The sequence below is a fragment of the Sorex araneus genome, chromosome 2 (assembly GCF_027595985.1).
Source record: "Sorex araneus isolate mSorAra2 chromosome 2, mSorAra2.pri, whole genome shotgun sequence".
Lineage (NCBI taxonomy): Eukaryota > Metazoa > Chordata > Mammalia > Eulipotyphla > Soricidae > Sorex > Sorex araneus.
Window position 1 is genome coordinate 143,642,579 of NC_073303.1, and position 27,962 is coordinate 143,670,540.

A 27,962-nucleotide genomic window follows, 5' to 3' on the forward strand; every position below is an offset into this window, starting at 1 on the left:
GTCACAGGGATAACTCCTATCTCTGTTCTCATGGATTCAGTCTCAGCAGTGTTCAAGTAACCATGGGGTTTGGGGGATCAAAGTGGGGTCAGCTCCCTGCAAAGCTAGTGTCTTAATCCCTATATACTTTCTGTGGTTGCCATTACACTTAACTTTTCTGGGTGTCTACACTCAGTGGTGCTCAGAACTTACTCCTGGTTCTTCACTCAGGGTCATTTGTGGTGGGCTCAGGGATCCATATGGGATTCTGAAGGTAAAGTTCAGGTTGGCTGCATGCAAAATAAGCACTCTATCCACTGTACTATCACTCTGAACCCTACATAATTCTTTTTTGGACAACTTTTATTTATAGTCGAAGTTAATTCTTAAACTGTAAGTTAAATGTGTGAATTAACATGTTTTTTTTTTCAAATATATCTTTTTGAAAACTTTATGAGGTGGTAGGTAATGTTTCTTAGTCTAATTACTTTCTAGTTGTATTATATTTTCATCATCTTCTCACAAAATTAAGTAATCCTATATTACAGAGTACTAAGCATATGCATTTATGTTTTTATGAAAGTACATCATTTATACTTCTAAAGAAAAATTTTGTGACTCCATCAACTCAGTAAGCTTTGATATTAACCATAGCCCCTTCTAATATTGTTTCTTTTAAAATTGATAGTTTTGAACTTGTTTACTGAGTTCTTATGCATGTATTTACATATAGCTGAAAATTTTTTAATTTACATAATTATACCCTTTGCCTTTCTCCACTTTGAATTTATTAAGAGCAGAAAGATAATGTTACTATTTATAGCTTTATCCTAGTTTTGTTATAAAATAAAATTCATTGGTATATACGTTTCAGATAAGAGAACTGTAGGTGTGTCTTTAGTCAAAATATGTCTTCAGAAGTGAAGACTTGTTAATATGATATGGTAATGGAGAAGAATGTTAACTATTCATAATTGTAGAGACCTGTAAACCCTATCAAGAATCAGATTTACTTCAAAGAAATAATACAGGAGTGAAGGTACATGACTTTCATGTGGACAATCTCAGTTCAATCTCCAGAACCATAGGTCCACCATTATCTATTGGATTCGACTCTGGTTACCTTCAGGTACTCCTAGAATTGTTTGGGTAATCTGCAACACAACAAAGCCCTTGCAGTATCAGATCCTTGAAACTTGGTATTGAATTACCAGCCTGGTTGGCCAAGAATTCTCAAGAGGAGACACTGGCCTCCTGAGACCAGTTAGGTGTGTTAACAAAAAGGAAATTTGAACTCTCACCCACAATGTCCCTTTTAAAAGTTAGGAAAGATGACAATTTGGGGTTTTTTTCTTGCATTAGTCTAAATGTCTAAAAGAACGAGTTTAAAAATATAGGATATAATGATATCACTTGTCATTTTTTATTATTATAGTGATGATTACCTACCAGTTAGAAAAGTAACATTTCTTTAAATCAAGTATTTCCCTCATCTACATATACACATATGAATATGCAGAAGTAAAGTCAAGAAATCCAAGAACAAATTGTTTTTATGCACAATCCAATACAAAATTTGTTTTCTGCATTTTAATACATAGACTCAACATGGAAACTCAGACAAGGGAGTTTAAATACAGCTGGAAGTGGAAAAAATTCTGAAGGATTCACAATGACAAGGTTGAATTTCTATGGAAAACAGAGAAGAAGAAAATAGAAATTAATAGAGAGGAGTCAGAGGAGAATCTTAAGCTTGGAAGAAATCATAATGGTACATGAAACTATTCTGCTGGTCAACTTTTTAGAAATTTGTGGTAGAGAATCATCCTAGCTCTTATGCTGTGATAGATGGAAATTCAGAGATACATAGAAAAGTGGAGCTAGAAATAGAGATAAATAGATAGGTAGACAGATATATTAAAGAGATATCAGACATATAATGAAGATACATAAGCAGAAAGTACATCACATAAATATGTAATTCACGATATGAAAGTCCTTATTTCTCATTTTAATTGTTTTTTAAAAACAGCAACTATGGGGCTGAAGTGATAACACAGCGGGTAAGGCATGTGACTTGCAGGAGGCCAACCAGGATTCAATTCCCAGCATCTCATTTGGTCTCCTGAGCACCGAAAGGGGTAATTCCTGAGTGCAGATCCAGGAGTAACTCCTGTGCATCGCCAGTTGTGACCCAAAAAAGGAAAAAAAAACAGCAACTATTCTACTGGTTCTGAAATTACAAACACAGAAGTATTTTTTAGAATTCATATTTTAAGTTATAGACAAAAGGGTCCCTTATCACTTCTCAAATACTTTTGACATGAATATTTCACTTATCTTATCTTTTTAGGCATGGGTGGGTGTTGAAGTGTAACTGGTTAGAGATTAGAAAGAAAATCAACAGGAAGCTAAGAGGAGAACAGGAAATCATGGGAGACCTTATCCAACACTGTATGCATCCAGGAAAACAGGAGGCAGAGATAGAATTGATGGGGACAGCATTATGACTGCTGCTGATGGTCACACATGAACTCACTTTTGATATACGATAAGGTCTTCTTCCTGTTATCTCCCTCTGTTATTATTAAGTGATTTTATGACCTTTTGGGGAACAGTGAGCAATCCTGAGTAGTATTCAAACATGAATGACAGCACCTAATAACATGAGAAGGACTCAGAATATCCCTGAAAACACATTGGCATGTCATAAAAACAGGAATAATTTACTTGATTTGGGGAGGTTATTTATACTCAAAGTGTGGTTTTCATGAAGATATAGAAAATTCAGCAACAAATGTGTTAGTTTATTTAGCTAAGGAATTTAAACTAAATAGTAAACCGATATTTCTGAATTATTTTTGCTAATACTTTGCATACCTATTATTACAGATTCCTACACAGAGAGGGTGACATGCATGAAACTGTTGGAATGCAATCATGAAGAAAGTAGTAGATTAGCCAAGATATAGTCTTTATTTTATTTTAGGGCCATACCTGGAAGTCTCGGGGGCTACATGTGGTAATGCTCAGGGGATCAGGTGGTCCTGGCGACTGAAGCTCTGACTCTATGGAAGTATGACAGGGTTCCAGCATTTGATTCATCTCCCTGGACTCAGGACCTGAGTTTGAATTCCCCTTCTTTTAGTCAAAACAAACAAAAAGAAGAAAATACTATGATAAATAGAATGATAAAATATTGAGATATACAAATCAATTTAATTTTTTATCAAGAAAATGCATGTTTGTTAACTGACGTGGCCATTATATGATAAGTATGAGAAGGTCTACTGCACAATTAAGGATTAATGACCCTTAGTACAATAATTCATTTTTGGTTCTAATAGAAGAATAAAAAATAAAAATGGTATGATAATTTTAATATAAACATAAATGTAATAAATAATTCTTATATGTGATCTACACAAGATTGTTATTCTATGACTCTATTTTACAGAAGAGGAAACCAACTTAAGAATTTTAAACAATCTTCCCCATGTTTTATAGAACTTAAAATATTCAAATTTTGCTTATTCTGGAACTGGCAAAATAGTACTAGGTGTAAGATGCTTGCTTGCACATGGTAAACCCTTGCTTAATCCCCAGTGCTTCATATGCTTTTTATGTTTATTCTGAGTTAATAGTTTTTGGGAGGTGGGGTTATTTTGGTTTTTTTTGTGATAATACTCAGGATTTTCTCCTGACTCTGTAAACTGTTTCAAATGTTAGAAAGGCTGGATTCTACTTTTATTGAATTCCCTATAGTCATTTTCTTTGTTCTTATGAATGAACTCCTCACAGTAGAATCAATGGGACACCACTGTAGAACCAGGTGACAGTGTATGTCATTATAGTAGACACAAGGCCAGGAATATTGCCCCATACCTGGAAGCCTGTCTCGTGAACTGGAGGAGAAGGCAGCTAGAATAGAGGGGCTCTGTAAGTCAATGATGGTTGGAGGAATCGTCCCTAATGGGAGGTGTGTGCTGAAAGTAGATAAAGGACGACCAAATGTGATAGCCTCTCCGTATCTCTCTTGCAAACCATAATGCCCAAAAGTAGAGAGAGAGTATGGGGGAAATTGTCTGCCACAGAGGCAGGAGGAGAGTTGGAAGTTAGGGGTGTGGTTAATACTGGGGATATCAGTTGTATAGAATGTGCACTGGTGGAGGGATGGGTATTTGATCATTGTATGACTGAAACTCAAACATGAAAGCTTTGTAATTTTATGTCACGGTGATTCAATTAAAAAAATGTGTATGTCATTAGCTATTTAAGATTTAAAGGACTCACTCCTATATTGTTAGTTATGAAAGAAATCTAGAGCACATTTGTTCCAATTCTCTAATTTTATGTGGGAAGTGGTTGAGACATCTGGAGAAGTAAATTGAGTAACAAAATTCTGACTGTAAATGTATTTGATTTACAGTTTTCTTGATTTCATGGGATTGTTTTCTCTTATTATACATAACTATTTAACAGGGATGATTAGATTAAGTGGGCATACAATGGCTGATTTTAACATGATAAGATGTTACTTAACATTTTCTGACATTTTTTTGTTCAAAGTTCAAATAGGATAGATAGGTACTTGTGGAAGTCACAGCTGGAAGGTCTGGGGTAACCACTCAGCATATGTTAAACATTGAAGTTTCCTTAGCTAATTGAAGTTATCCAGGGTCCAGTAATCACAGTGCTGGAATGTATTATAGTAGACCTAATTGAGAATGAGAGTAACTATTTCATTTCATGCCTAGTTCTTGTTGGTCACTGCGAGACATGGCTGCTGTTGATGGCACTAGACTGATTTCAGGTATTATTGAAATCATTCTGAAAAACTCACTTGCTAAGACACTCACACACTAAATCTCAAATCCAGTAAAGAAGCTTCGTGGCCCTTCTACCCCTACAAACTCACCTGTAGATATCCCTGAGTTGCATGAAATAGAGAATGTTAATTCTGTGGCCATCCAGAGAAGTGAATTGCTAATTTGACAGAAAATTACCCCTTCACATTGCTGTGACAGTTTTGTGCTATTTCTGTCACCTCTTTGAGCTGACAAATTTTATCACTTGAAGGTCTTCCTTATGAGACTAAACAGGTCCTTGGTGAGTAATTGACCAATCACATATTATTTGAACATATTTCATACATATTTTGTTTTATCATAAATGTGTGTTTTTCTTTGGAAACTCAATATAAAACTAAACCAATTTAATACATAAGTTAATAAATTAACTATCAAAGTTTTAGATGGAAGAACTGACTTCAAATTTTAGAAGAATTTATTACTTTTAAAATGTAAAATTTGAAAATGTTCAGTCCTAATATTTTTTAAGTCTATTGTTCCCAGAAGAATGATTTTGTGCATTTATTAAAATTCCAATAAACAGTTGTTCAGCAGGAACACAATATGCAATGAAAGGTATACCTCCATAATGTTTTGGCTGTTCTCTCAGTAAATGTCAGAAATATCAAACCTGTGTTTATTTTCATAATCACAAATACAATTGGCAACTCACCCAAGGGATCAAGCAAAGAGATAAATGTGTTTTAAGAAGGTGACAATATGTGGGGCTTGAGTGATAGCACAGCGAGTAGGGGATTTGCCTTGCATGCAGCCAACCCGGGTTCAAATCTCAGCATCCCATTTGGTCGCCTGAGCACAGCCAGGGATAATTCCTGAGTGCCTATCCAGGAGTAACCCCTGTGCATCGCCGGGTGTAACCCAAAAAGAAAAAAAAGATGAATATAATCATATAAAGAAGGGAATACTAAGTAAATTGTGATTAGACAGATCACTCTGGATGGGAGATGCATATTGACAGTAGACTAAGGACAAACATGATGGCCTCTCAGTATCGGTATTGCAAACCATAATGCCCACAAATAGAGAGAGAGTAAGAAGCATTGTACCTGCCACAAAGGCAGGAAGAGGTAGGGGATAGGGTGGTGGGAGGGATACTGGGAATATTGGTGGTGGAAAATGTCCACTGGTAGAGGGATTGGTACTCGATCATTAGATGACTGAAATGTATCTCATGGTTATTCAATAAAAAAAAGAAAATGATCATATATGCCTTTACTTTCCCTGGATATTACCAATTTATGTCAGTTTTCCTGTAATTAGCTTTAGTGCTTCTGATTTTTCATTCTCAAAAAGATCCTGGGTTGGTCGAGTATTGTATAGGCACCTTAATTATGGGGATACTATAAAGTAGAATGAGCTATATATTAGCATTAAATAAAATGGAATTATAAAAATAAAATCTAGGTAATACAAGTAAGGCATTAAATTATTACCTAATTATGTATAATTCAAATTTTTGGAAAATATTTATTGAATACTTTAGCCAAAAAATATTTTCGGACATTGTATAATGTTGAAATTCAAATTAGTACAGCCTTTTATGTTTTCATGAAGAAGATGAAATGTAACTGGGAAAATTTATATTTTTATATAAATGTTATTATATGTATCATGTGTCTTTTAACCTGTAACAGTTATATTAATGATAATTTACAGTTACATTGTTAAGTAGTTATTAACATTCTATCAATGAGGAAGTAGATTTTCTGATATACCATATCTTCTCATTATCACACAACTTGTACAAATAAGTTCAAATTCCTGGAGCAAGACAGTTTGTATGGTAGAGCACTTACTTGCCTTGTTTAACACCTGGCACATCATGTGGTTTCCTTAGCTCTGCCAAGAATGACCCATGAGCACCAAGCGAGGAGAGAACCCTGAACACTATTAGCACTTCCCATCACCAAAGAAAAGTTAAAATTCTTACCCATTAGTTAAATATTGCACTTTTTGATCCATATTGCTTTTTAGACTTAATTGATCAGTAGATTTTTTAAATGTGCTTCATTTATAGATCACTGTCATCCTGTTGCTCATCCATTTGTTCGAGCGGGCACCAGTAACGTCTCCATTGTGAGACTTGTTGTTACTGTTTTTGGCATATAGAATACACCATGTGTAGCTTGCCAGGCTCTGCCATGTGGGTGAGATGCTCTTGGTAGCTTGCCGGGCTCCCTGAGAGGGGCAGAGGAATGGAACCCGGGTCGGTGGTGTACAAGGCAAATGCCCTACCCGTTGTGCTATCGCTCCAGCCCTTCTAGAACATAATGAATAGAAATGATGATGAAAGACTCAGTATTCTGAGTTTTAATGATTGTCCAAGTGGAAGAATTGTTGTTTGAACTTACCAGGAAATTATGACCCAGGTGAATATACCAACAGGGGCAGCATAGGCATTCAGCCGACTGAACTATGTCAGTGCTTCCATCAAGTTGGGTTACATTTTAACTTACTGTTCAAACACTAAAAGAAACTAGTTTCTTTCCTCTACTAGCAGAAAATCCTGCCATCTCTCAAAAGGACATATGCAAACCATATTCATTGCTGCACTTAATACAATAGCTAAAATATGAAATCAACCTAGGTGTCCAATGATGGATGAGTAAATTATGAAGATGTGGTATATATACACAGTGGAATACTATGCAACTCAAAGAAAGATGAAGTCATGCAATTTGCTACAAAGTGATTGGAAATGGAAGATACCATGTTGAGTGACATTAGCCAAAAGAAATACGAACACAGGATGCCCTCACATATCTGTGGTATATAGAATACTGGATGAGGAAAGCACTGAAGTAACAAGGGGGAATGCTTAGATTTCCCTTGACACTAGTATTTATAGAGAAGGACAGAGAGGAAAGAAATCAAGGGTAGAAGAGATAAAAAAGAGGACAAGTAGTAATGGGTGAAAAAGCATTGGAGCTTCAAATATACTGGTATTATGGGTCAGTATAGCCATATATCCAAAATGCAAAACTGAAAACATGAGATCTAAGCTTCAACCACTGGATATTTGTAATGTGTTGTCAAATTCACAGGCAGAAATGGGGTAGAATTTGGAATGGGGAGGGAATATGAGTACACTGGTGGAGGGGAGTTGACATTGGCGGTGGGATTGGTGTTGAAATATTCTATGCCTAAAAATTAATTACAGTAGCTTTGTAAAACATCATACTTTGACGAAAAGTAAACAGAAATAAAAGAGTAATTTAAAAAATAAAACTTAAGAAAAAAGGAACTCCTGCCCTTTTACCAATCCTGACTTTCTTACCTTAAAGAAAGGATTTTAAGTGATAAGAATAGTTGCTAAAATTATGAGTGAAATACAAAAGAAACAGAAATAAAATAAAAGACTACAAATGAAAGATGAAAAGTTATCAAACAAAGAAAACATGCAAGAATCTTACTCATCAAGTTTTAAGCAAGAGACACTCTTTCTCATGTCCCCATCATTTGCGTGGCTTTAAGGATGCTAGAGAAGCAGTATGTATTTCCAGACTCCTCTGGGAACAATTGCATGTATAAAATCAGCTTTCTGTCCTCTTCCAAGCCTGCAATAGCACTGCAAATTTCCTCAAATATAACTAAAAAACAAAGAAGAAAACACATGAGGTTATATCTTTTATGAATGATAGGATGTGGATTTATACCTCACCTTCACTCTAGCGAAGAAAGAGAACTTTGATTATCTTAACAAGAGTAGAGTTCTTGGCTTATCTAATTACCAAAAATCCCTTCTTTACCAGAAAGAGTAATAAGGGTGGTTGTACTTTAACTGTCACAAAGAAAAGTTTGTAGACACTTTGATTTTAGTTTAGTAAGAAGAAACTGGAGAAATTCTGTATTAATAATTTGATTTAGTTGTTTATTATAGAAAAAACAAAAATAAAGTATCTTAGTAAGTAAAGCTTTTAGCTTCATCAACATGTTAAATAGTCAAGAAAAGATATCCAAATACTGGAGTTATGAGTCTGTCATTTGAATTTCTTTCTCTGTTATGTGTGTGTCCTGTTTTTAGGAGTGAAACATTATTGTATTCCTATCTCTCCTTCAAAGAATGTCCCCAAACCTAAACAGATCATTTTAACTATAACTCAAAGACATTGATATGCTAAAGAGGGTCTGCAAAATGGACTTTTTAGCTGGACACATTACCAGTAAACATCAGTAAAACTGACATTCTTTTATGGAAAAAAGAAAGGAAAAATGACAAAGATTGCTGTTATTGTTGAAGTGCAGAGGATAGCAGAAAACAGGTTTTGAGTAGTTGAGTAAAGACTTTGACCTCTAGTGACATTTTCTCTCCCAATTTAACTATGGCATTACTAGAAGGACAAGGGCAACTTAACGTAGGATTTTTCTTTGAAGGTAAAGTATTTCCTGATAATTCTGACTGCTATTTTTCTTCCTGCTGATTTTAAGATTTAGGACAAAGGAAATATTGCCCTTCCAAATATAAGGTATTTTTAATAGAGACACATTATTGTATAATCATATCAAATGTATATATGTTAAATGTATAAATGTAATCCCATTCTATGTATAAATGTAATCCCATTCTATGCTATGCTCTATTACAGAAATTTTGAATTTTTGATCTCTGTTTCAAGCAACTGGTGAGATACACCACTTCAGAACTCTGCATGTCTTATCCTAATTAGCTAAAGTGATGTATCAGTGATATGGGATACATTACATGCATTACAGAAGCCAGTCTCCTAGGAAAGAAATGCCCAGTAACATTTAGTTGCCATTATTATGGTTGACGGATGGACAGGACCGGAGTGATAGCACAGCAGGTAGGGCTTTTGCCTTGCACACAGCCAACACGGGTTCAATTCTTCCATCCCTCTCAGAGAGCCTGGCAAGCTACCGAGGGTTCCCACCCACATGGCAGAGCCTGGCATGATACCCGTGGTATATTCAATATGCCAAAAACAGACATGCCTGCTTGAGCAAATTGGTGAACAATAGGACGACAGTATTATAGTGCTATTATCGTTGACACCGGTGTTGGTTCTTGTTGCTATTAGCATTAGTCTTTCTATGTTCTTACTTCAAAACTTTCCTGTTTTTTCTTTTAGTTATAATTTTCTTACAGTCAGATATAATTAATGTTTGTACATATGTCTGAGGGCTGGAGCGATAGCACAGTGGTAGGGTGTTCGCCTTTCACGCAGCCAACCCATGTTCGATATCTCTGCCCCTCTTGGAGAGCCTGGCAAGTTACCAAGAATATTGCGCCCGCATGATAGAGCCTGGAAAGCTACCCGTGCCATATTGGATATGCCAAAAACAGTAAAAATAAGCTCTCAATGAGAGACATTACTGGTGCCAGCTCGGACAAATCAATGAGCAACAGGATGACAGTCACAGTGACAGTCACAGTCACATATATCTGAATATATTTAATAAACATTTATATTTATTAAATTATATATTCTCATATTTCCTTGTTTTGAATCCTCTGTTGTCTTCTTTCTTTATGTCCAACTTCCTTATACCTCTAACCTCATGTATGTATGAATGTCCAGTGACCATCTTTGGGGACTTTTAAACTGATACACTCAACTCTGAATAGATGATATCCACACAAATAGTTGTTCAATAATTCATTTCCAAAAAGTTTATTTTCTATGACTGAGATAAGCAGAAATGTTAATAGAAGCTCCCTGTTTATCAAATACTTCTGCCCTCCAACCATGCACCCTACACATTGCATAGTTACCTAAAAGCAAATGTTAAAATTTCTCGTCTCTTGATTTAGTTCAAATATTGCTTCCTCTGAGTGAATTTGTTCTTTGACTTTTCTGCCCTCTTCTGAAACTTGGCTTGTAAGCAGCATAATAAATTCCTATCTCATCATCATTAATTGGCAACTGGAAATCTAAAGACAGGTCTAAGTTAGAAAAAGAACCCATGTCTTGTCACTAAAGCATGCTACATCTTTAATAACTCATTAGCATACCATACACAAGCATCCTGCTTTTAATTAGTTACGTGGAGTGATAATTAAGTAGTATTTTTTTGCAGTTTCACTTACATGGAGAGAAAAGTTTGGAATAGGGTGGTAAAGCTAAGTATCAAATTTTAAATGCTTGTGACCCTGGAAACAGAACAGATAGCAAACTCTCAAGAGAATAAAATAAAATGCTTTCCTATGTTAAATGAAAAACCAGTGATGAAACCTATCTTTCACTATTCTCATTAATAGTTCTTTGAAAAATATGTTTTACTTATGAATTTTAAGAAAAATTCTTACTACTGAAAATACAGATGTAATGTTTTTTGGTCATTGTTATTTATTATTTATGTGAGATAAAGACTTGTGTTATTGTACTAGCCCAGGTCATGGAAATAGGACAATAAAAAAAATGCTCAAAATTATAAACTAAGGATACTTGATTTGTCAACAGAAATATTTCAAGAACTTTATATATGAAACTCAAAGAATGAGAAAAATCTTACACAGTTTGAGATTTGAAGGCAGTGCTTGCTTTGGGCACCAAATCTGGAGGTTCTTAGAGCTTACTCCTGACTATGCAGTCAACACCACTTCTGGGAGTTCTCCAGAAATCATATGGGGTAGTCAGGATCAAAACCATTTCATCTACACGTATACCCACTATAGTATCACTTTGGCCCCCGTATTGTTTGTGTCATAATTTTTCTTCTCACCTGTTGCACAGGTAATGCACCACTTTTCTGGATTTATGAGAATATTGATGGAATTCAAGCAATTGTGGATCTCCATTTCCAAGAATGCTACCATGTTGCGTCAGTCAGACTACTAAGAGCAAAGTAGCAAGACATAAAAACTTGAAATATATTCTGGTAGGGTATAAAATGCCAGGTCTCTTCAGAAAGAGACAGATTATTGGTCTATGAGCCCTCCATATGTGTATTTTAAAAGTTACTGTCTTATCAAAAGGACACATGCAATCTTACAAAGATATAAAATACCAAATCCAGTCACACATTGAATCTTAATAGCAAAAAAGTCAAAATTTCTTGGAAGCCATGTTGATGTCAATCAAGTACTTAATTTCCAATTTAAAAGAAATCAATTTGACCCTTAGATTTTCTCTAGGGAATTCATCAGAAAAAAAGCAAAACTTGTGGGTTGGGGGCTTTTGAACATAGATGCTTTAACAGAAAATATGTTTTTCTGTGACATGTGACTGTCAGTTACTAAGAAGATGAGCAAAGAAGCTCATTATTTGAAGGTGAGAGTTTAAAGAAAGAGTGAATTTAAAATAAAATAATGTGACTAGTTCGCTAGTTCCATACCACTGCCACCTTCTTTTCTTATCTCTTTATCTCTTACACTTCTAGTTCCCTTGTTCCTTATAGAAAAGCAGAAGCAGCACCATGCCTTAGACCCTCAGGACTTCCTCAATTTCCTGAACTCAGTTGTTGTTTTTTTTCTTTTTGGGTCACACCTGGTGATGCTCAGGGGTTACTCCTGGCTCTGCACTCAGGAATCACTCCTTGGGGGACCATATCCGTGGCTAAAAATTTTCTCAAGAACCCATCCAATATGGGATGCTGGGAATCAAACCCGGGTCAGCCGCAAGCAAGGCAAATGCCCTACCTGCTGTGCAATTACCTGAACTCAGAAGCTATGTGCAGCCATGAACTGGACTGCACAACTATCTCTCAGTATAGAAAATCACCTTCTTTAGGCACCGGGGTCATATCACAAGCTATTTCATTGCCCATGCTTGTCAGTCATTCAATTCCAGATAACACTCCACTTTAGTTCAAAATAAAGTTCAGATCAGGAATGTAATCTGAAAGAAAAGAGAAAGAGTACTTTCATTTCTGTATGTCAAAAGAGTGAAATTTTAGGGTTCTTCCCAATACAGAGGAAGAAGACAAGGCCAAAACAAATAAGCAAGAAAAAATCAAAATAGAAAACAAACAAAAAAATCATTTTAAATGGTAAGAAATAGATTCCATTTGGAGATATGATTTAGTACTTATTATTCTCAAATTATTCTTCTGTTATTATTCTATCAGGTACATATGGTAATAAAATGTGTATATTGAGTTGAGCTTTCTGTTAGTATTAAATTATCTAATATTCTCTTTTATTTAGAAAAATGTGTGAATGCAAATTTACATACCTAGACAGAGCAAAGCATTCTTTACTACTATATTGTAGTAAAGAATGAACTGCCAATGTTACGCCATTCTGGAAGAGAGATTTCTCAATTCTGCAAGTCTATGGAGTGTGGCTGAAAATTTTCTCAAGAATCCAGTCTTCAGAGAGATTGAATGCTGGACACCATGCTAATTTTCTAGCTAAGCCATCATTTTCTAAACAGAAAATGTTGCAAACAACACTTGAGCAAAGCAAAACTGGAAGGGGATAAATGGTAGCAAAAACTATGGGGAAAAATAAGCTTAAGTGGAAGGGTGATTATGAAGAAGAGAGAATCAGATGACAACTTTCTAAATAGCAAGGTGACATGCTGATAATTCAATGTGATGCTAAGATAATAAAAATTCATAAGAGCACCAGCTCCATAAACAGACAGGAATGTTCTAGCCTATAGCTCCTATTTATACAGCAAGGTGAGACCCTCTGACAGCCCCCTTCTAAGTCTGACTGCCTCAGGATCAGAAAGATACTGATAACTGGAAATGAAAGGAAAAAATGACAACAAAAATGATTAAAGAAATATAGGGCACATGAAGAAAGATTAGACGAATAAAACAGCTCTAGTTTCACAGTGATAACAAGGAAAGAATATGCATGATCACTATCTACAAATGGTATATAAGAAATTGTAAACACTATGAAGACTAAGGAATAATTTACAACACTGTGATACCAAGGTGTAAGTGGCTAGGGGTAATAGGATAGAATTACACTATGCAAAACATAATTTGAAAGCTCTAGAATACGCTTCAGAAAAGTTAATTGTGCACAAACTGTTTCACCTGCTCGGAATGTTAATCAGCTGCATCTTCCCTCAGGTAATGCTCTCGATCTGCTTATCCCTCTAAGCCTTTTTTTTCTGAACACACTGGAGAAGCTCTTCACCGAGTCTGCCTCAGTAAATGATGCCTTGGACTTGGGCCTTGGGCCCAGGTTTTCCCTCCTTAAGGCACAGATGCAAACTAATTGGCTTTTACTTCTCTAAGCCTCACAAATATTGATCTGGCTCAAGCCAGAGAAAACAGGAATAGAGTTAGGAACATAAGCATCTCACAGCTGTAGCAATCCCAAAGTCCCATCCTGACCCCTCTTATCCTGAAGCTCCCCAGGTGATCTGCAAACCTTCCAAGTGTCCAAATACAGTTGTTCTGGGCCTTCCAACTATGCGTACTCTCAAACAGTAATAGAAAATTATGCACTGAAGTTTTGTAGAAACAATTAGAAGTTATTATCTCTGTCATTTAGATTCTTTTTTTCTTTGCTTTTTTTGAGACACACCCGGCAATGCACAGGGGTTACTCCTGGCTCTGCACTAAGGAATTACTCCTGGCATTGCTCAGGGGACCATATAGGATGCTGGGAATCAAACCCAGGTCAGCCATGTGCAAGGCAAATGCCCTACTCGCTGTGCTATCACTCCAACCATTTAGATTTCTAATTTATATTTGTAACATTTTAGTATATTTTATTGTTTATAACGTATTAATACAAAAATTTAATATATTATTTGAAAATAAACAACTATGAATTTATTGAGGACATGTTTTTAAAGTAAAAATGTTAAAAAAATAATCTATACATTACAGTGCTGGCAAGAACTTCCTAAAAATTGAGGAGGTCTTACAAACCACTAGGGATCCCAGTATATGTCAAGGAAGATAAAGTGTTTCTTAGTGAACTCATTGGAAAGTTAAAAAGATATATAAATTCACAAACAAAACAACAAAAAAAAAAGTTTTAAAAAAACACAAAAACAAAGAAACACCTACCTAAATTTTCATGAACATTTTTTATTTATCTTTTTTTTAATCTTTTGTATATTATTTGGAAAGCTAAACAAGAAACTACCCTCTGGAGCCATAATTAAACTGAATCTTAAGTGTGTAATTGGAGGTTTTGACTAATTGCTAACAGAACTCCATGTCACACACCACTCTTGTTATTGGCCCAGGAGCGAAACCAGGAGAATTTAAGAAATAATAACTCTCAAAAATATTTTAATGCTAAAAATTCATCTTTTCTAGAACACTATTGAGCTAACACTTATGCTGTTCCAAGTGTTGTGTTCAGTGCTTTGGAAGTGAAATAAAATTCTTTTTAAGTTTATAAAAAGATATATAAATTTAAAGAAGGATCTTTACTGAAAGGGAAATAAAGGAATAAAGAAATAAAGGAAAGTTTAGCATCTCTTTCTTTGGAGTAAGTCAATCACCTGAAAACAAACTTCCTAAAGATAAACAAGAGATTTGACTGTACTCATGAAGCAAATACTTATATTTAGAGATAACCTTTTAAGCAACAACACATATTTGGTAAAATTAAGTTACAAAACCAAAGAGAAAAACTACGGTAGTAAAAAAGTCATCTTCAAAGCCAAATGATAATATAGTGGGTGGGCATTTCCCTTGCATTCAGCTGACCCAGTTCAATCTCTGACATCCCATAGGATCCTCTGAGTCCCACCAGGAGTGATTCCTGAGTGCAGAGCCAGGAGTAACTCCTGAGAACTGCTGGGTGTGGTCCCAAAACAAAACAAAACAAAGATATGTTCACAGATAAAAACAAAATGAGAAAAAAAAGGAAAGAGAACACAGCTATTGATATTGCATGGAATAAGGCTAGGATGCTATCAAGGTGTGAAAAAGTAAGAAATCTTTATTCATTTTATTTTCCACTAAAATGATTTCTCAGTGTTACTGTTAGAAACACCTCAATTTGCTGGCACACATGCTTTGCACACAGGAGGCCTTTTTGATCGCTGAGTGCTGCCAGGAGTGACACCCGAGGACCTAGCTTAGAGTAGCTCCTGAGCACTAGCAGGTATGGTCTCCAAAATTTTTTTTTCAGTATTTGTGTATACATATGTATATGTGTATATATAATAAGCAATAGCACAGTGGGTAGGGTGTTTGCCTTGCATGCAGCTGACCCGGATTCGATTCTTCCGCCCCTCTCGAAGAGCCCGTCAAGCTACCGAGAGTATCTCGCCCATACGGCAGACCTGGCAAGCTACCCGTGGCGTATTCAATATGCCCAAAACAGTAATAACAAGTCTCACAATGGAGACATTACTGGTGCCTAGTAGAGCAAATCAATTAGCAATGGGATGACAGTGGCAGTGATTATATTCCCAGTCAATCAGAGATTAGGATTTTATTGCAAGAAAAATCTTTCCATAGCATTGCATACCATCATCACCAGTTCCACAATTACATATTTGTCAGGTGTTTTTTGTATTAAAAACCATTTCTACATACATCTTTATTATTCTGACATCTATTTATGAATACTTAAAATAGAAAAATGTATAACTAATTATTAAAAACAATAAACATAAGAAAAAGCTTTGAAAGTTTCTAATTTTAATCCTATATAGTGTACTGTTGAGATTAAAAATGAGCTACTGATCGCTTCTCAGCCTTTTGGCTAAGATCAAGTGTAAAAATGAACCATTGAAAAATTTTCACTATGTGTTGGCAACATCAATATTGAGTCCTCTTGTACCTATTGAACAACACAACATAAAATCTTTTATGCTTTTTTTATTTGAGTTTTTTCTAACTACTACTCATGATCCAATACAGTAGTAAAAAACTAATTTTTTGATTAAACATAATAGATTGAGACAAGTACATTGCTGTAAAGTAGCAATGGCATTTTAAGACTGTCATGTTTGTTGAGAGATAAATATAATCTATGACCATTTGGCAGAATGAACAACAGTTGAACAATTTAGCCAATTTCTGAATTTCTGTCAACATAATTACTAAAGTTTTTGAATGGTGTTAGAACACCAATGAACTGATACATTCTGTTTTAAAAAAAAATACTTTTTAGAATTAAGCCACTTTCAGCCATCTAAAGTATAGGTGACATTTAGCACAGAAATATATTTGTATGATCTTTAAAAATTGATTAAAACTACCATTCCAATTGTCTCCTAGAGAAATTACATATTACACTTACTAAAATATAAAAATAAGCATAAAGTCTTTCTCATTCCTTATCAATAGTTTATTTTGCATTATTATATATGTACAAAGATACTGGATTCTAGAACTACCAGAAAATGACAACTATACTGGTAGACAACACTGCTCACCTATTAAGAAGCAGAACTAAGAAGTTAGATACAATTTTTTAATTGGTGAGCCGTGCTTCTTTAATTCAAGCTACAGGCATAGGTGTTCTTAGAATACAATAAATTTCACAGGAGACTTCAACAAGGCAATGTAAATTATGTTACACAATTTTTATTATTTGCTTTTTTCTAGAATTATGTTAAATTTTACTTAAAAGAGGAAAAGCTTAAGAAACTTTTTCCCCGGGGACTGGAGAAATAGCACAGTGGGTTGGGCGTCTGCCTTACACTCGCCCACCTGGGTTTTGATTCCCAGAATCCCATATCATCCCCCGAGAACTGCCAGGAGTAATTTACATCGCTGGGTGTGACCCAAAAAGCAAAAAAAAAAAAAAAAGAAGAAACTATTGTCCCTGACAATCTGTTTAGTACTTTAAATATTAAGGCACTCAAGTAATTATTTTTTAAACAGGTGACATTTACTCAATTAAGAAAAAAGAAGAATGAAGAAACTCTTCCATAGTCAACTAAGTTATTGCTAATGCTCAGCTAATAAACAATATTTTGGAGACTACTAAATATTCAATTGAGACTCATGCAAATGATAAGAGAGATGATGAGGATTGGAAAACACTTAGGGCAAAGATGGACTCATCTTTAGAATTCCTCATTAATTTTATAGAATGTCAACTGTGTTAAATTTAGTTCAGATGGCTATACAGTTGTACATTCTTTATTGTTTTATGAGAGTGTAATAAGGGCAAGAAAACAGGCTGTAATCAAAGAATCAGTAAAAAAACAAGTGGAGTGACAAGTTAGGGTCAATGAGGATCAGTTTTAATTCCACTCATTTTCAGTAGATAATTGTCAGGTTGTTAATTTTATCATGCTAATTAATATTACTTAAACTTTACGGAGCATTGCAAAAATTTAATCTAGTAAAGAAAGTTAACATATATACCTATTTATATAAGAAGCAGAGAAATATTTCAATTTTTTATCAGTAGATGTGCTGAAACAAGAATTTGTCACAAAGAATAATAGTCTCTAGCATTTATTCAATTAAATAATATTTATGGAGTACTTAATATACATCAGAAATTATTTGTAATGAGGTTATTAGTATTAAATTTAAAAATTAAATATGTGCCTAGATATCTGGAACTTAAATTCAGACAGCTCGATAGAATATACTTTTCTTACAATTCTCAAACCATTATATAAACTAGTTCTTTTTTGATCTTGTCTCTATTTTATTTTTTTTATAAATGTATTTATTGAATCACCGTGAGAGCAGTAACAAAGCTTTTGGGTTTAACTCTCGGTCATACAATGATGAAACACCGCTCCCTTAACCAGTGCACATTTTCTACCATCAAAACCCCAGTATGCCCCCACCTCAAACCCTTCCCCTACATGTGTGGCAGGTGGTTTCCACATTACTCTCTCTCTCTACTTTGTTACATTCAATATTTCTACAGCAGATCCACCATTATTGTTTAGGATTTTACCCCAACACTCAGATCTGCTGAAAAGGCAACATTAGACAACTTGTTTTCTATTGCCAATTATTAATAGCATATGATGTTGTGGGGCCACAGTAGCAGCTGCAAGATTTTGGATTTCTGATATTCTAACAATTAAATCTGGAGGGATTTCTGCCAAAAGCCACTGGGTCTGATATTTGTTTGTGAGTCTCTGGGATCATGGCCGTTAAGCAGCCTGATCAGGAGTCACTGATCTTGTCTTTTTTTTTTATAATTAAGAGCAAATGTTTAAAAAAATCTTATATATATAATTTCTATGATTATTGAAATGATATAAATGTGTTATATGCAATACTCATATTTTACTACTCTTTGAATGCCTCTTACAAATTGAATTTTGCATTGTTGCTTGAGAAAAGAAAGTTCGAGCTGGATAAATAAATATTAGAGTGAGTACTGTACTTTTCTTGCATCCTCTACACCTAGGTTCCATCCAGGGTACCACATGTGGTTTTCCAAGCAACACAAATAATGAACCCTGAGTCTGCAGTCAGGAGTAAGCCCTGAGCATGGCTGTGTATGCTTCCTCCCAATAAATGACCTTCAAATTGAATTTAACTTAATTTTTTAAATATAAAAAATCATGGAAATCAGAGAAGACAAGATAATAAAGTAAGAAAAACTGGATCAGGACAACAGAAGCATAGAATAAGAAGAACAACACAATACAGCTGTGCTGTGGAAACCAAACACTGAACCTCATCCCAAGGCTTAGTATTTACAGTTGTGCAAAGTGGCCAGAAAGTTCTTGCTGTGCCTGAGAATAAGCACTAGAAAAATCAAAAGTAACTAATTCCTGAGGAACAATAACTGTGTCACTTATAAAAAGAGTGGAAGAGCCCAAGGTATCAGATTGATCCTTTCTTTCCTTCATCACTTGAAGCCCAGTAAGAGAAGGGAGGAGTCAGGATAATAATACAGTGGATAGGGCATTTGACTTTTCTTTTCAGGCATCTGCATCTGCCTGACTAGGGTTCGGTTCCTGGCTCCCCACATGGTCTCCTGAGCATTCCAGGAGAGATCCCTGAGTGCAAGTCAGTTCTTTACATACTGACCTTCACAATTATATGTTAGATAATTGCAAAGTAGGGCATATTACATGTTAATCATGCTGTCAGTTAATTCTGCCAAACAGTTCTTCAACTTCACTGAAGCTGAAAATCGTACTATCAAAAATGGAAATTGGAAAACACCTGAAAGGTAATGGCTGGACCTTCCTTTAACATTGTGAGAAAAAAATATTTTCCTCCATATTTTGTATAGGTGAATTTCTATCTTCGCATGCTTTTGTGCACAAACGTGTACTTCAATGCTCATACTTTGCTCATTGGTTTTGCACATAGACACGTTTTAAATGCACCAGAGAAAGAAGCTTTTTCTAAATGTTTTATAACGTGTCAGGAAATCTTTATCGAACATTTAATCCAAAACCTGGCTTTGAACCAGGGAGGCATACAATTCTGTAATTAATTTTTTTACCTTCTTTTGCTAATCGCTGATAAAAAGCTTAATTCTATTAACAACTCGACTTGACAAATTGCACCGCTCAACGGAAGCGTTTAGAAATTAATTATGCATTTTATTGCATTAGATCGGATAAACAGGGAAGTGCCAGTGAAGAAAAGCAAAACAGAAGTGAAGGAAAATGGTCACTATATCAACAACCTGTTCGGTATCTGACTTTTCCCATTATGATTCACTATGTGACCTAAAAGATAAAGCACACACGTCTCCTGCACGGAACAGCATCTCCTATTTAAGTGTGGTCTAGCTGTAGGCTATATTAATACTACGGGTTTTTTTTTCTTTTTCTGGAACTATACATTTCCCCCACTAGAGCCAAAGCTGATTCAGATTCATGAGGAACTTCAAGTCTAATTGTCATGGAAGCTCAACCCTTCCCCCTACTACAACACTCAGCTTCTAGTCTTCAGAATCTCACAGCATGGTCCTCAGGGATTTAACTCAGAAGCAAATTGTAAGAGTAGGTGTAATATTGTGGCACTAAAGTATTATAAAATAAGGGGAATAAGATTAAATCAGCTTCCACCTTACTCTTCTAAAGTGTTCAAGCAGTCAGAAGCTCTTTTTATATATGCACACAAGTTGAAAGTTGCTATTGAACAAAACTACACTATTTGTGAGTGGAATTTCTCATGTGTTTGATGCAATTAAACATTTTCTTTGCCCTGTAACGAAATTAGTGTTTAAAGCATAATTTTCTTTATTTGATGCGTACTCTTTTTGCTGTTTATCTACTTCTTCTAACTTATGTGCAAATATATAAATAAATGCTCATGGGTTCTTTTAAAATCAAGTCTACTCAATTGTTCTGTTCTATTTCAGTTTCATAATTTCAAATTGATAGAAGCATGCTACTGAAATAAACATATTATGATATTTGATTCATGATGGCATATGGAACAGGAAGAGGAGGACCTTGCTTATAAAAACTAGAAGAAATGTGTTCTTTAAGATGGATGTAAATGCAAAGAAAGTGTGACTTCTTACAGAAGCATTGTGTGAAGAAAGGTTTAAAAACAGTGTGCTTCACCATATTTGATGGGGTTCAGACAATAGGCAACAAATCATAGAGGGAAATATATATATATGCATATATACATATTTTCAGATATACATACCAAAGCTCACATCACCCAAATTTCGACAACATGTTAGTGACATCCTATAGAATGTCTTAATGGCTTCTGCCAAAATAGAACAATCTTCACACTGTCTCCTATATGGACACTTTTTTTGTAAGCATGTTCAGCAGTTCTTCATAACAGACAATACAAAATATATTATTTTGGTTGTGTTTTGGGACAGGGCTTGGAGCTTGGGATGGAAACATCCTGAATTTGGTGGTGGGAAGTTGTAATGGTGGTAGGATTGGTATTTGAATATTAAATGCAGTCAAATATGGTGAACTAACTTATAAAATAAAATTTACACAGAAAACAGTGTGCTTTTCTGATCTTCATCTTCAGTATTGGCAATAAGTATCCCCCTTGATACCTCATTGGGGTGGGTAGTCATGGATAGAACCTAGGACAACAAACATGTAAGGAATGTCTTGTACTGCTTTGCTCGCATGTTCCACCACACCCACTCTGTTTTTCAGAACTTCCATCTCATTTTTGTACAGGTTGCACTATTTGATTGTCCTTTTCTGACAAACAAGTGTTGAATGACATTGTGTATCAATCTATCTGTTGCATGAGTGAGTAGAGGAACTGTCAAGTGCTATCTAATTTATGCTGGTTATAAAATGGATATAGAAACTTTTATCATTGGGTAATTTCTTACCACTTTCTCTGTGTTATATGACACAGGACTATAGGATATTTAGAGGTAGATCATTGGTATTGTCCTTAAGAAATATTTCACCAGTGAAATATCACTGTATCATTGTATCACTGTCATCCCATTGTTCATTGATTTACTGGCACCAGTAATATCTCTATTACACTCAGCCCTGAGATTTTAGCAGCCTCTCCTTACTCATCTTTCCCAGTGATTGGAGGCTCTTTCAGGGTCAGGGGAATGAGACCTATCATTACTGTTTTTGGCATATCAAATATGCCACGGGCAGCTTGCCAGGCTCTGCCATGCGACAGGATACTCTCGGTAGCTTGCTGGGCTCTCCGAGAGGTATGTATATATCTGTTATTGTATTTGGGATATGAATACGCCATGGGGAGCTTGCAAGGCTTTCCGGTGCGGCAATAGACTCTTGGTGAAATATATCCACAGTTTATTTGAAAAGATACTCTACAAGTTATCAGACTAAATGCACTCCATGAAGGATATGCATAGTTACTGCCACTGGACTTTAGAGAATAGAGGAATATCATAGCTCTAGGGAAGAAAGTATGGGGACAGCAAGTATTATTTCAATTGGGAAGAACTTGGTGGTCTGATAATGAATGTGCACTTTAGAAAATGCTACAATTGGTGACTGAGAATGATCTTGCCAAGCCCTTTGGAGAAAGAAAAATTATCCTCTGACATGAGTGGACGGAAACACACCACTCCACTTTCCTTGTATTTGCAGTCCCTGCTTCAATTTCAAACTTTGTTGATTCTTTTTTTGTTTTGCAACATTAAAACTTGTGAGTTTACTGAAGCACAGAAACCAATGTATAACAGCAAATGAGAAATTTTCATTCTTGCAGAAAGTATCTATATAGGTTCCTCCTGCAGACTACTGTCAGCTAAGGGAAAAATTTAAACAAAAAAAAGAATTAAGGTTTATTACCCTTAACATTATTTAGGGATTTTTTTTCTTGCCTCTACAGTCTTATTTTGGGTTGCTGCAAATTATCAGCTGTAAAGCTATGTAAAACACAGAAGATAAATACTAGTAGTAAAAGCATGTTATCTGTAAAAATACCTGCATATATGCCATGTTAAGAAAAATGGGTTGCATCCTAGGGAGTTTAGCTGATGTTTATAACCACCAAAGAACTCTGTGAACTTGGGCTTTGTTACTGGAAGACACTAACTCCCATTCTCAGTACCTTGTGGATTATACATGATCATTGAAAATCATACTACATGACTGGTCTGCATGTGCATGCAGTGAAGGGTTTATTTTTCTCTATTCAATTTGAGCTGGAGCGATAGCACAGCAGGTAGGGTGTTTGTCTTGCATGCAGCCAACCCGGGTTGAATTCTTCTGCCCCTCTCCGAGAGCCCAGCAAGCTAACCATATTTGATATGCCAAAAACAGTAATAACAAGCCTCACAATGGAGACATTACTGGTGCCTTCTCAAGTAAATCGATGAACAATGGGATGACAGTGCTATTCAGTCTGAAGAGTATTGATTTCTGATGCCATATCTAATGGAGACACCCACATCCCAGCTCATGTGTGCAATTTTTCTTACTTTATGGGGAGACTCTTTCACCTCACATCGTCCATAGGATTAATATTCTACCTCAATAAAACTATCTTACTTCCCCTGAACACATTCCTTTTTTTGATAGATTTTATTGTCAATAGTAACGTGTGGAGAAGCCCCCAGCTCTTTTTCTCTCTTTGTAGAGAGATCCGGGGAAAGGGCTGTGATGTGCCATATTCCACAAACTTTGTATATTCCAGATCTGCAAAAGTTCTAGAACTGCTGGGTGAGCTCAAAGACATCTTGATCATAGACAGATTCAGTATTTGCAGGCCTTTAAAAAAATGGACTAAGAATTATAGTCCAAATCATGCTCTCTCTATGCTGATCAGGACTTAGATCTATAATTCACTTGAGACATTTCCTAAGTTTTTTTTTTTTTTTGGGGGGGGGTCACACCTGGCATTGCACAGAAGTTACTCCTGGCTCATGAACTCAGGAATTACTCCTGGTGATGCTCAGGGGACCATATGGGATGCTGGGAATCAAACCCGGGTCAGCCATGTCAAGGCAAATGCCCTACCCACAGTCCTATCGCTCCAGCCCACATTTCCTAATTCTTAATGACTGTTGTCATAGGCTTGGCCTGGAGATAACAAGAGAAAAATAAGCTTGAAGGTGAGCTTGAGGGTCATATTTGTGGCATGGAAACATTACTACTTTCAGAGGTGACATCATAAATACCTATTAAGTTATATTACAATAACATTTTTCATGAAGTATTCATACTAATAATGCTAAAACATTTTCTTGGAAAAAGTTAATGCTATTTCTTAAGCATATTTAGCAACTTACTTAAAAAGTGTGAAACTTAGAATCAGAGACTTATAATTACCATTACCTCTAGAAAATTTGCAATGAATCTCCTACCACTATTAAAGTGCATCTTCTTATCCCTCTCTGCCAAATGTTAAAAAATAACATGAATAAAAGAAGCAATTATAAGATTCCTAAGCACTCTAAAAACTTGATATGATTTTTCTCTTGCTTGTCATCAGGTACCTAAGTTCCTTTCCTCCCTCCCTCCCTCCCTCCCTTCCTTCCTTCCTCCCTCCCTCCCTCCCTCCCTTCCTTCCTTCCTTCCTTCCTTCCTTCCTTCCTTCCTTCCTTCCTTCCTTCCTTCCTTCCTTCCTTCCTTCCTTCCTTCCTTCCTCCCTCCCTCCCTCCCTCCCTCCCTCCCTCCCTTCTTTCCTTCCTCCCTTCCTCCCTCCCTCCCTTCCTTCTTTCCTTTCCTTTCCTTCCTCCCTCCTTCCCTCCCTCCTTCCCTCCCTCCCTCCCTCCTTCCCTCCCTTCTTTCCTTCCTTCCTTCCTTCCTTCCTTCCTTCCTTCCTTCCTTCCTTCCTTCCTTCCTTCCTTCCTTCCTTCCTCCCTCCCTCCCTCCCATCCATCCTTCCTCCCATCCATCCTTCCTTCCTTCTTCCTTCCTTCCTTCCTTCCTTCCTTCCTTCCTTCCTTCCTTCCTTCCTTCCTTCCTTCCTTCCTTCCTTCCTTCCTTCCTTCCTTCCTCCCTTCCTCCCTCCTTCACTCCCTCCCTCCTTCACTCCCTCCCTCCTTCACTCCCTCCCTTCCTTCCTCCCTTCCTCCCTCCCTCCCTTCTTTCCTTCCTTCCTTCCTTCCTTCCTTCCTTCCTTCCTTCCTTCCTTCCTTCCTTCCTTCCTTCCTTCCTTCCTTCCTTCCTTCCTTCCCTTCCTTCCTTCCTTCCTTCCTTCCTTCCATTTGGGAGGGGCCACATTCAAGGGCTCTCATGGATCAGTCTTGTTGGGGTTCAAGCGACCATATGTGATGCCAGGAGTCAAATCCACGTTGCCCAAGTGCCAGGCAAGCACCCTATTCACTGTACTCTGTCTCTGGTCCCAAAAGTGAATTCCCTTTCTGCCAGTTTTTCAGTGGGTACCATGAAATATCAAATTGTACATTGATTTCATAAGTGCTTTTCCTTAGTGTAAGATAGCTAGATTCATTCTCTAGCACATTTAAGTTGCTACCAGTGATGGCAGGACAGAGCCAGCTGCCCTTTCCACCTCAATGTGTGCCATTGGTGTGGCCCTTACACTTGGCTCTTTATGTCAGTAGAATGGCTGTGCATTTATAGACACTTGATGCAGGATTGGCTTTGCACACAGAGGCCCCCAAAGCCCCCATGCATTTAAGCACAATGAATGTTAATATTGTTCCTAGCCAGCAGCAAGAGGAGCAGAGAGAAGCTTCTAATGAGAACTGACATGAGGAAAAATACTGCCTTTTTGTCTCTCTTGTATGTTAAACAATTCATGAGGTTTGAGGTTGAGTGAGACATTTAATAAACATTGGCCGCTTGGGCTGCCTACAGCTGGTGATTTGTCACTATTGGTAAAATGTATGAGAAGCAGGATGAGTTTTTCAGCTTTGAGGACTTAGGGCTGAACAAATAATGTTGTTTACCATCTATTTAAATTTAAAGGTACGGCATGATTTAAGTGACGAGCACTGATGTCTGGGAAAAGGCCCAAAAGATGAAAGTTAGGCCTTTGCCAGTTGAAAAAAAGCCTCTTATATACTCTTAGCACTGGAATTTTTCCCAGATGTCATTCCGCTTAGGCTCTTTCACCTTACAGGAATCCTCCTAACGAATGGATCAGTTACCTCTTTCTGAACATTTTGTCCAGCCAAGCTCAGATCCTTTAAATGAGATGTCCTCTACAGTCTGAGAAGAAATGACTCATCAGACTTGAATCATCTTATGCCATCTGATATAAGGTTGCTTGTGACTTCTCCTTTGTGTTGTGTATTCTCCTGACTTCGCTGTGATAAATTTTAAACTAGGGGCAAATTAAACTTTACCAATTTCTAGGCAGTAGTGGCCCCCAAAGCAACTCATGTTTAAAAAGTATTTTGGCTTTGAGGTTTTCACTGCCTTTATACTATCTCTATTCTTATAATAACTAAACTCTCCTCAAACATTAGGGGGCCTGGAGAAATAGTATAATGGGGAAGGCATTTGCCTGGCATGAGACTGACCCAGGTCAATACCGGCACTACTTATGATTCCCTGAGTCCCACCAGCAAGAATCTCTAAGCCAGAGCATGAAGTTAAATCCTGAGCACAGCTGGGTATGGTCAAAAATTAGCATTCAGCGATGGGGAAACAGCTCCAAGGGCTGGAGCACTTACCTGGCACTGCCTGATCCGACCCTGAGAGCACCCCTGTGTGTGGTCCTGTTTGACTGCCAGCCTAACTGCTGCTCAGGCAGCACCATATCTTTAGGCCTAAGCATTGTCACATGTGTACAACTGGACTCCTTATGGTTTGAGTTGACTCCTGGCTTTCTGAATACTATAAATTAACATCAAATGTTGTGACCGAGTCAACAGTCTTAGACTCTGGTGCTTCTGAAATTCTATTGAAGATTTTTTGAGGGCAATCCTAAATTTATTTGATACTCAGTCAGATGTTTCTACTTAAATTAACAGTTATTTGTTACAGTACTCTCTTAACAGATCCCTTTAAATGCTAAGAGAGTGTTTTCAAAGCCAAACCTTGCATGGGTCTGGAGAGATAGTACAGTGGGTAGGGTGCTTCCCTCACAGATGGCCGACCTTGGTTTAATTCCCAATACCACATATGGTCTCCTGAACATGCCAGGAGTGATCCCTGAGCACAGAGCCAAGACTAAGCTCTGAGTACTCTCTGATTATGGGCCAAAAAACAAAACAAGAAATAATTTAATAACATAATTTCATTTTTGCTCAATTGTGGTCCTTTCTTAGCTATTTCTTGGTTGCAATGCACTGAAAAAAGAATGGATGTCAGAAAGAAGGAGGCAGATCTTTATTGAGGGAAGTGCCATCTAATGCACTATCCGTAGTAGATTACACTGAATGTGTGTTAAAAAGTTCTAGGAACTCCTAGAATTCTGAATTTACCATCAGATCTTAGGCAACAAAAATGTACCATCAGTTAAAATAAGTATTTATAGAAAAAATACTGTGGTATTTCTGTTCACACTAAGAATGGAAGAGATATACCTTATGGGTTTCATTGTCAAGTGCCCTATTTTTCATTTTATATAATTTGATTCTCTGTGGCACAAATTTTCATTCTGGGGCAATAAGAGGTCTTTATTTTGTTTCCTGTGGCACTTCTATAAAATAGTTGATGACCCTGAAACTGTCAGCAATTTTGTGGATGCCAAGACTCCTGTTTGCAAAATGAGGTTCATAATAATATTCATCTTAGGGTCTAAAGGAGGCTTAAATAAAAGAATATGCTGTGACACATTTTATAAATTGCAAATGATCATTTTAATGGCAAGAGATGAAAGCAGTATGATATTTTTATTGGAAAAACAATGGAAAAGTAATAAATTTATGCTACAGAGTACTGCTGGCATATAACTTCAAGTGTGATTTAAAGGGGTGAGTTC

The 27,962-nt window shown here is 36.4% G+C and overlaps 1 protein-coding gene and 1 pseudogene across 2 annotated transcripts in view; both read left to right on the forward strand.

The window, feature by feature from the left end:
• Positions 1 to 27,962, forward strand: part of LSAMP (limbic system associated membrane protein) — a 755,031-nt gene that overhangs the window by 167,325 nt on the left and 559,744 nt on the right. The window lies entirely within an intron of this gene.
• LOC129402710 (U2 spliceosomal RNA) lies at positions 16,430 to 16,582 on the forward strand (annotated as a pseudogene).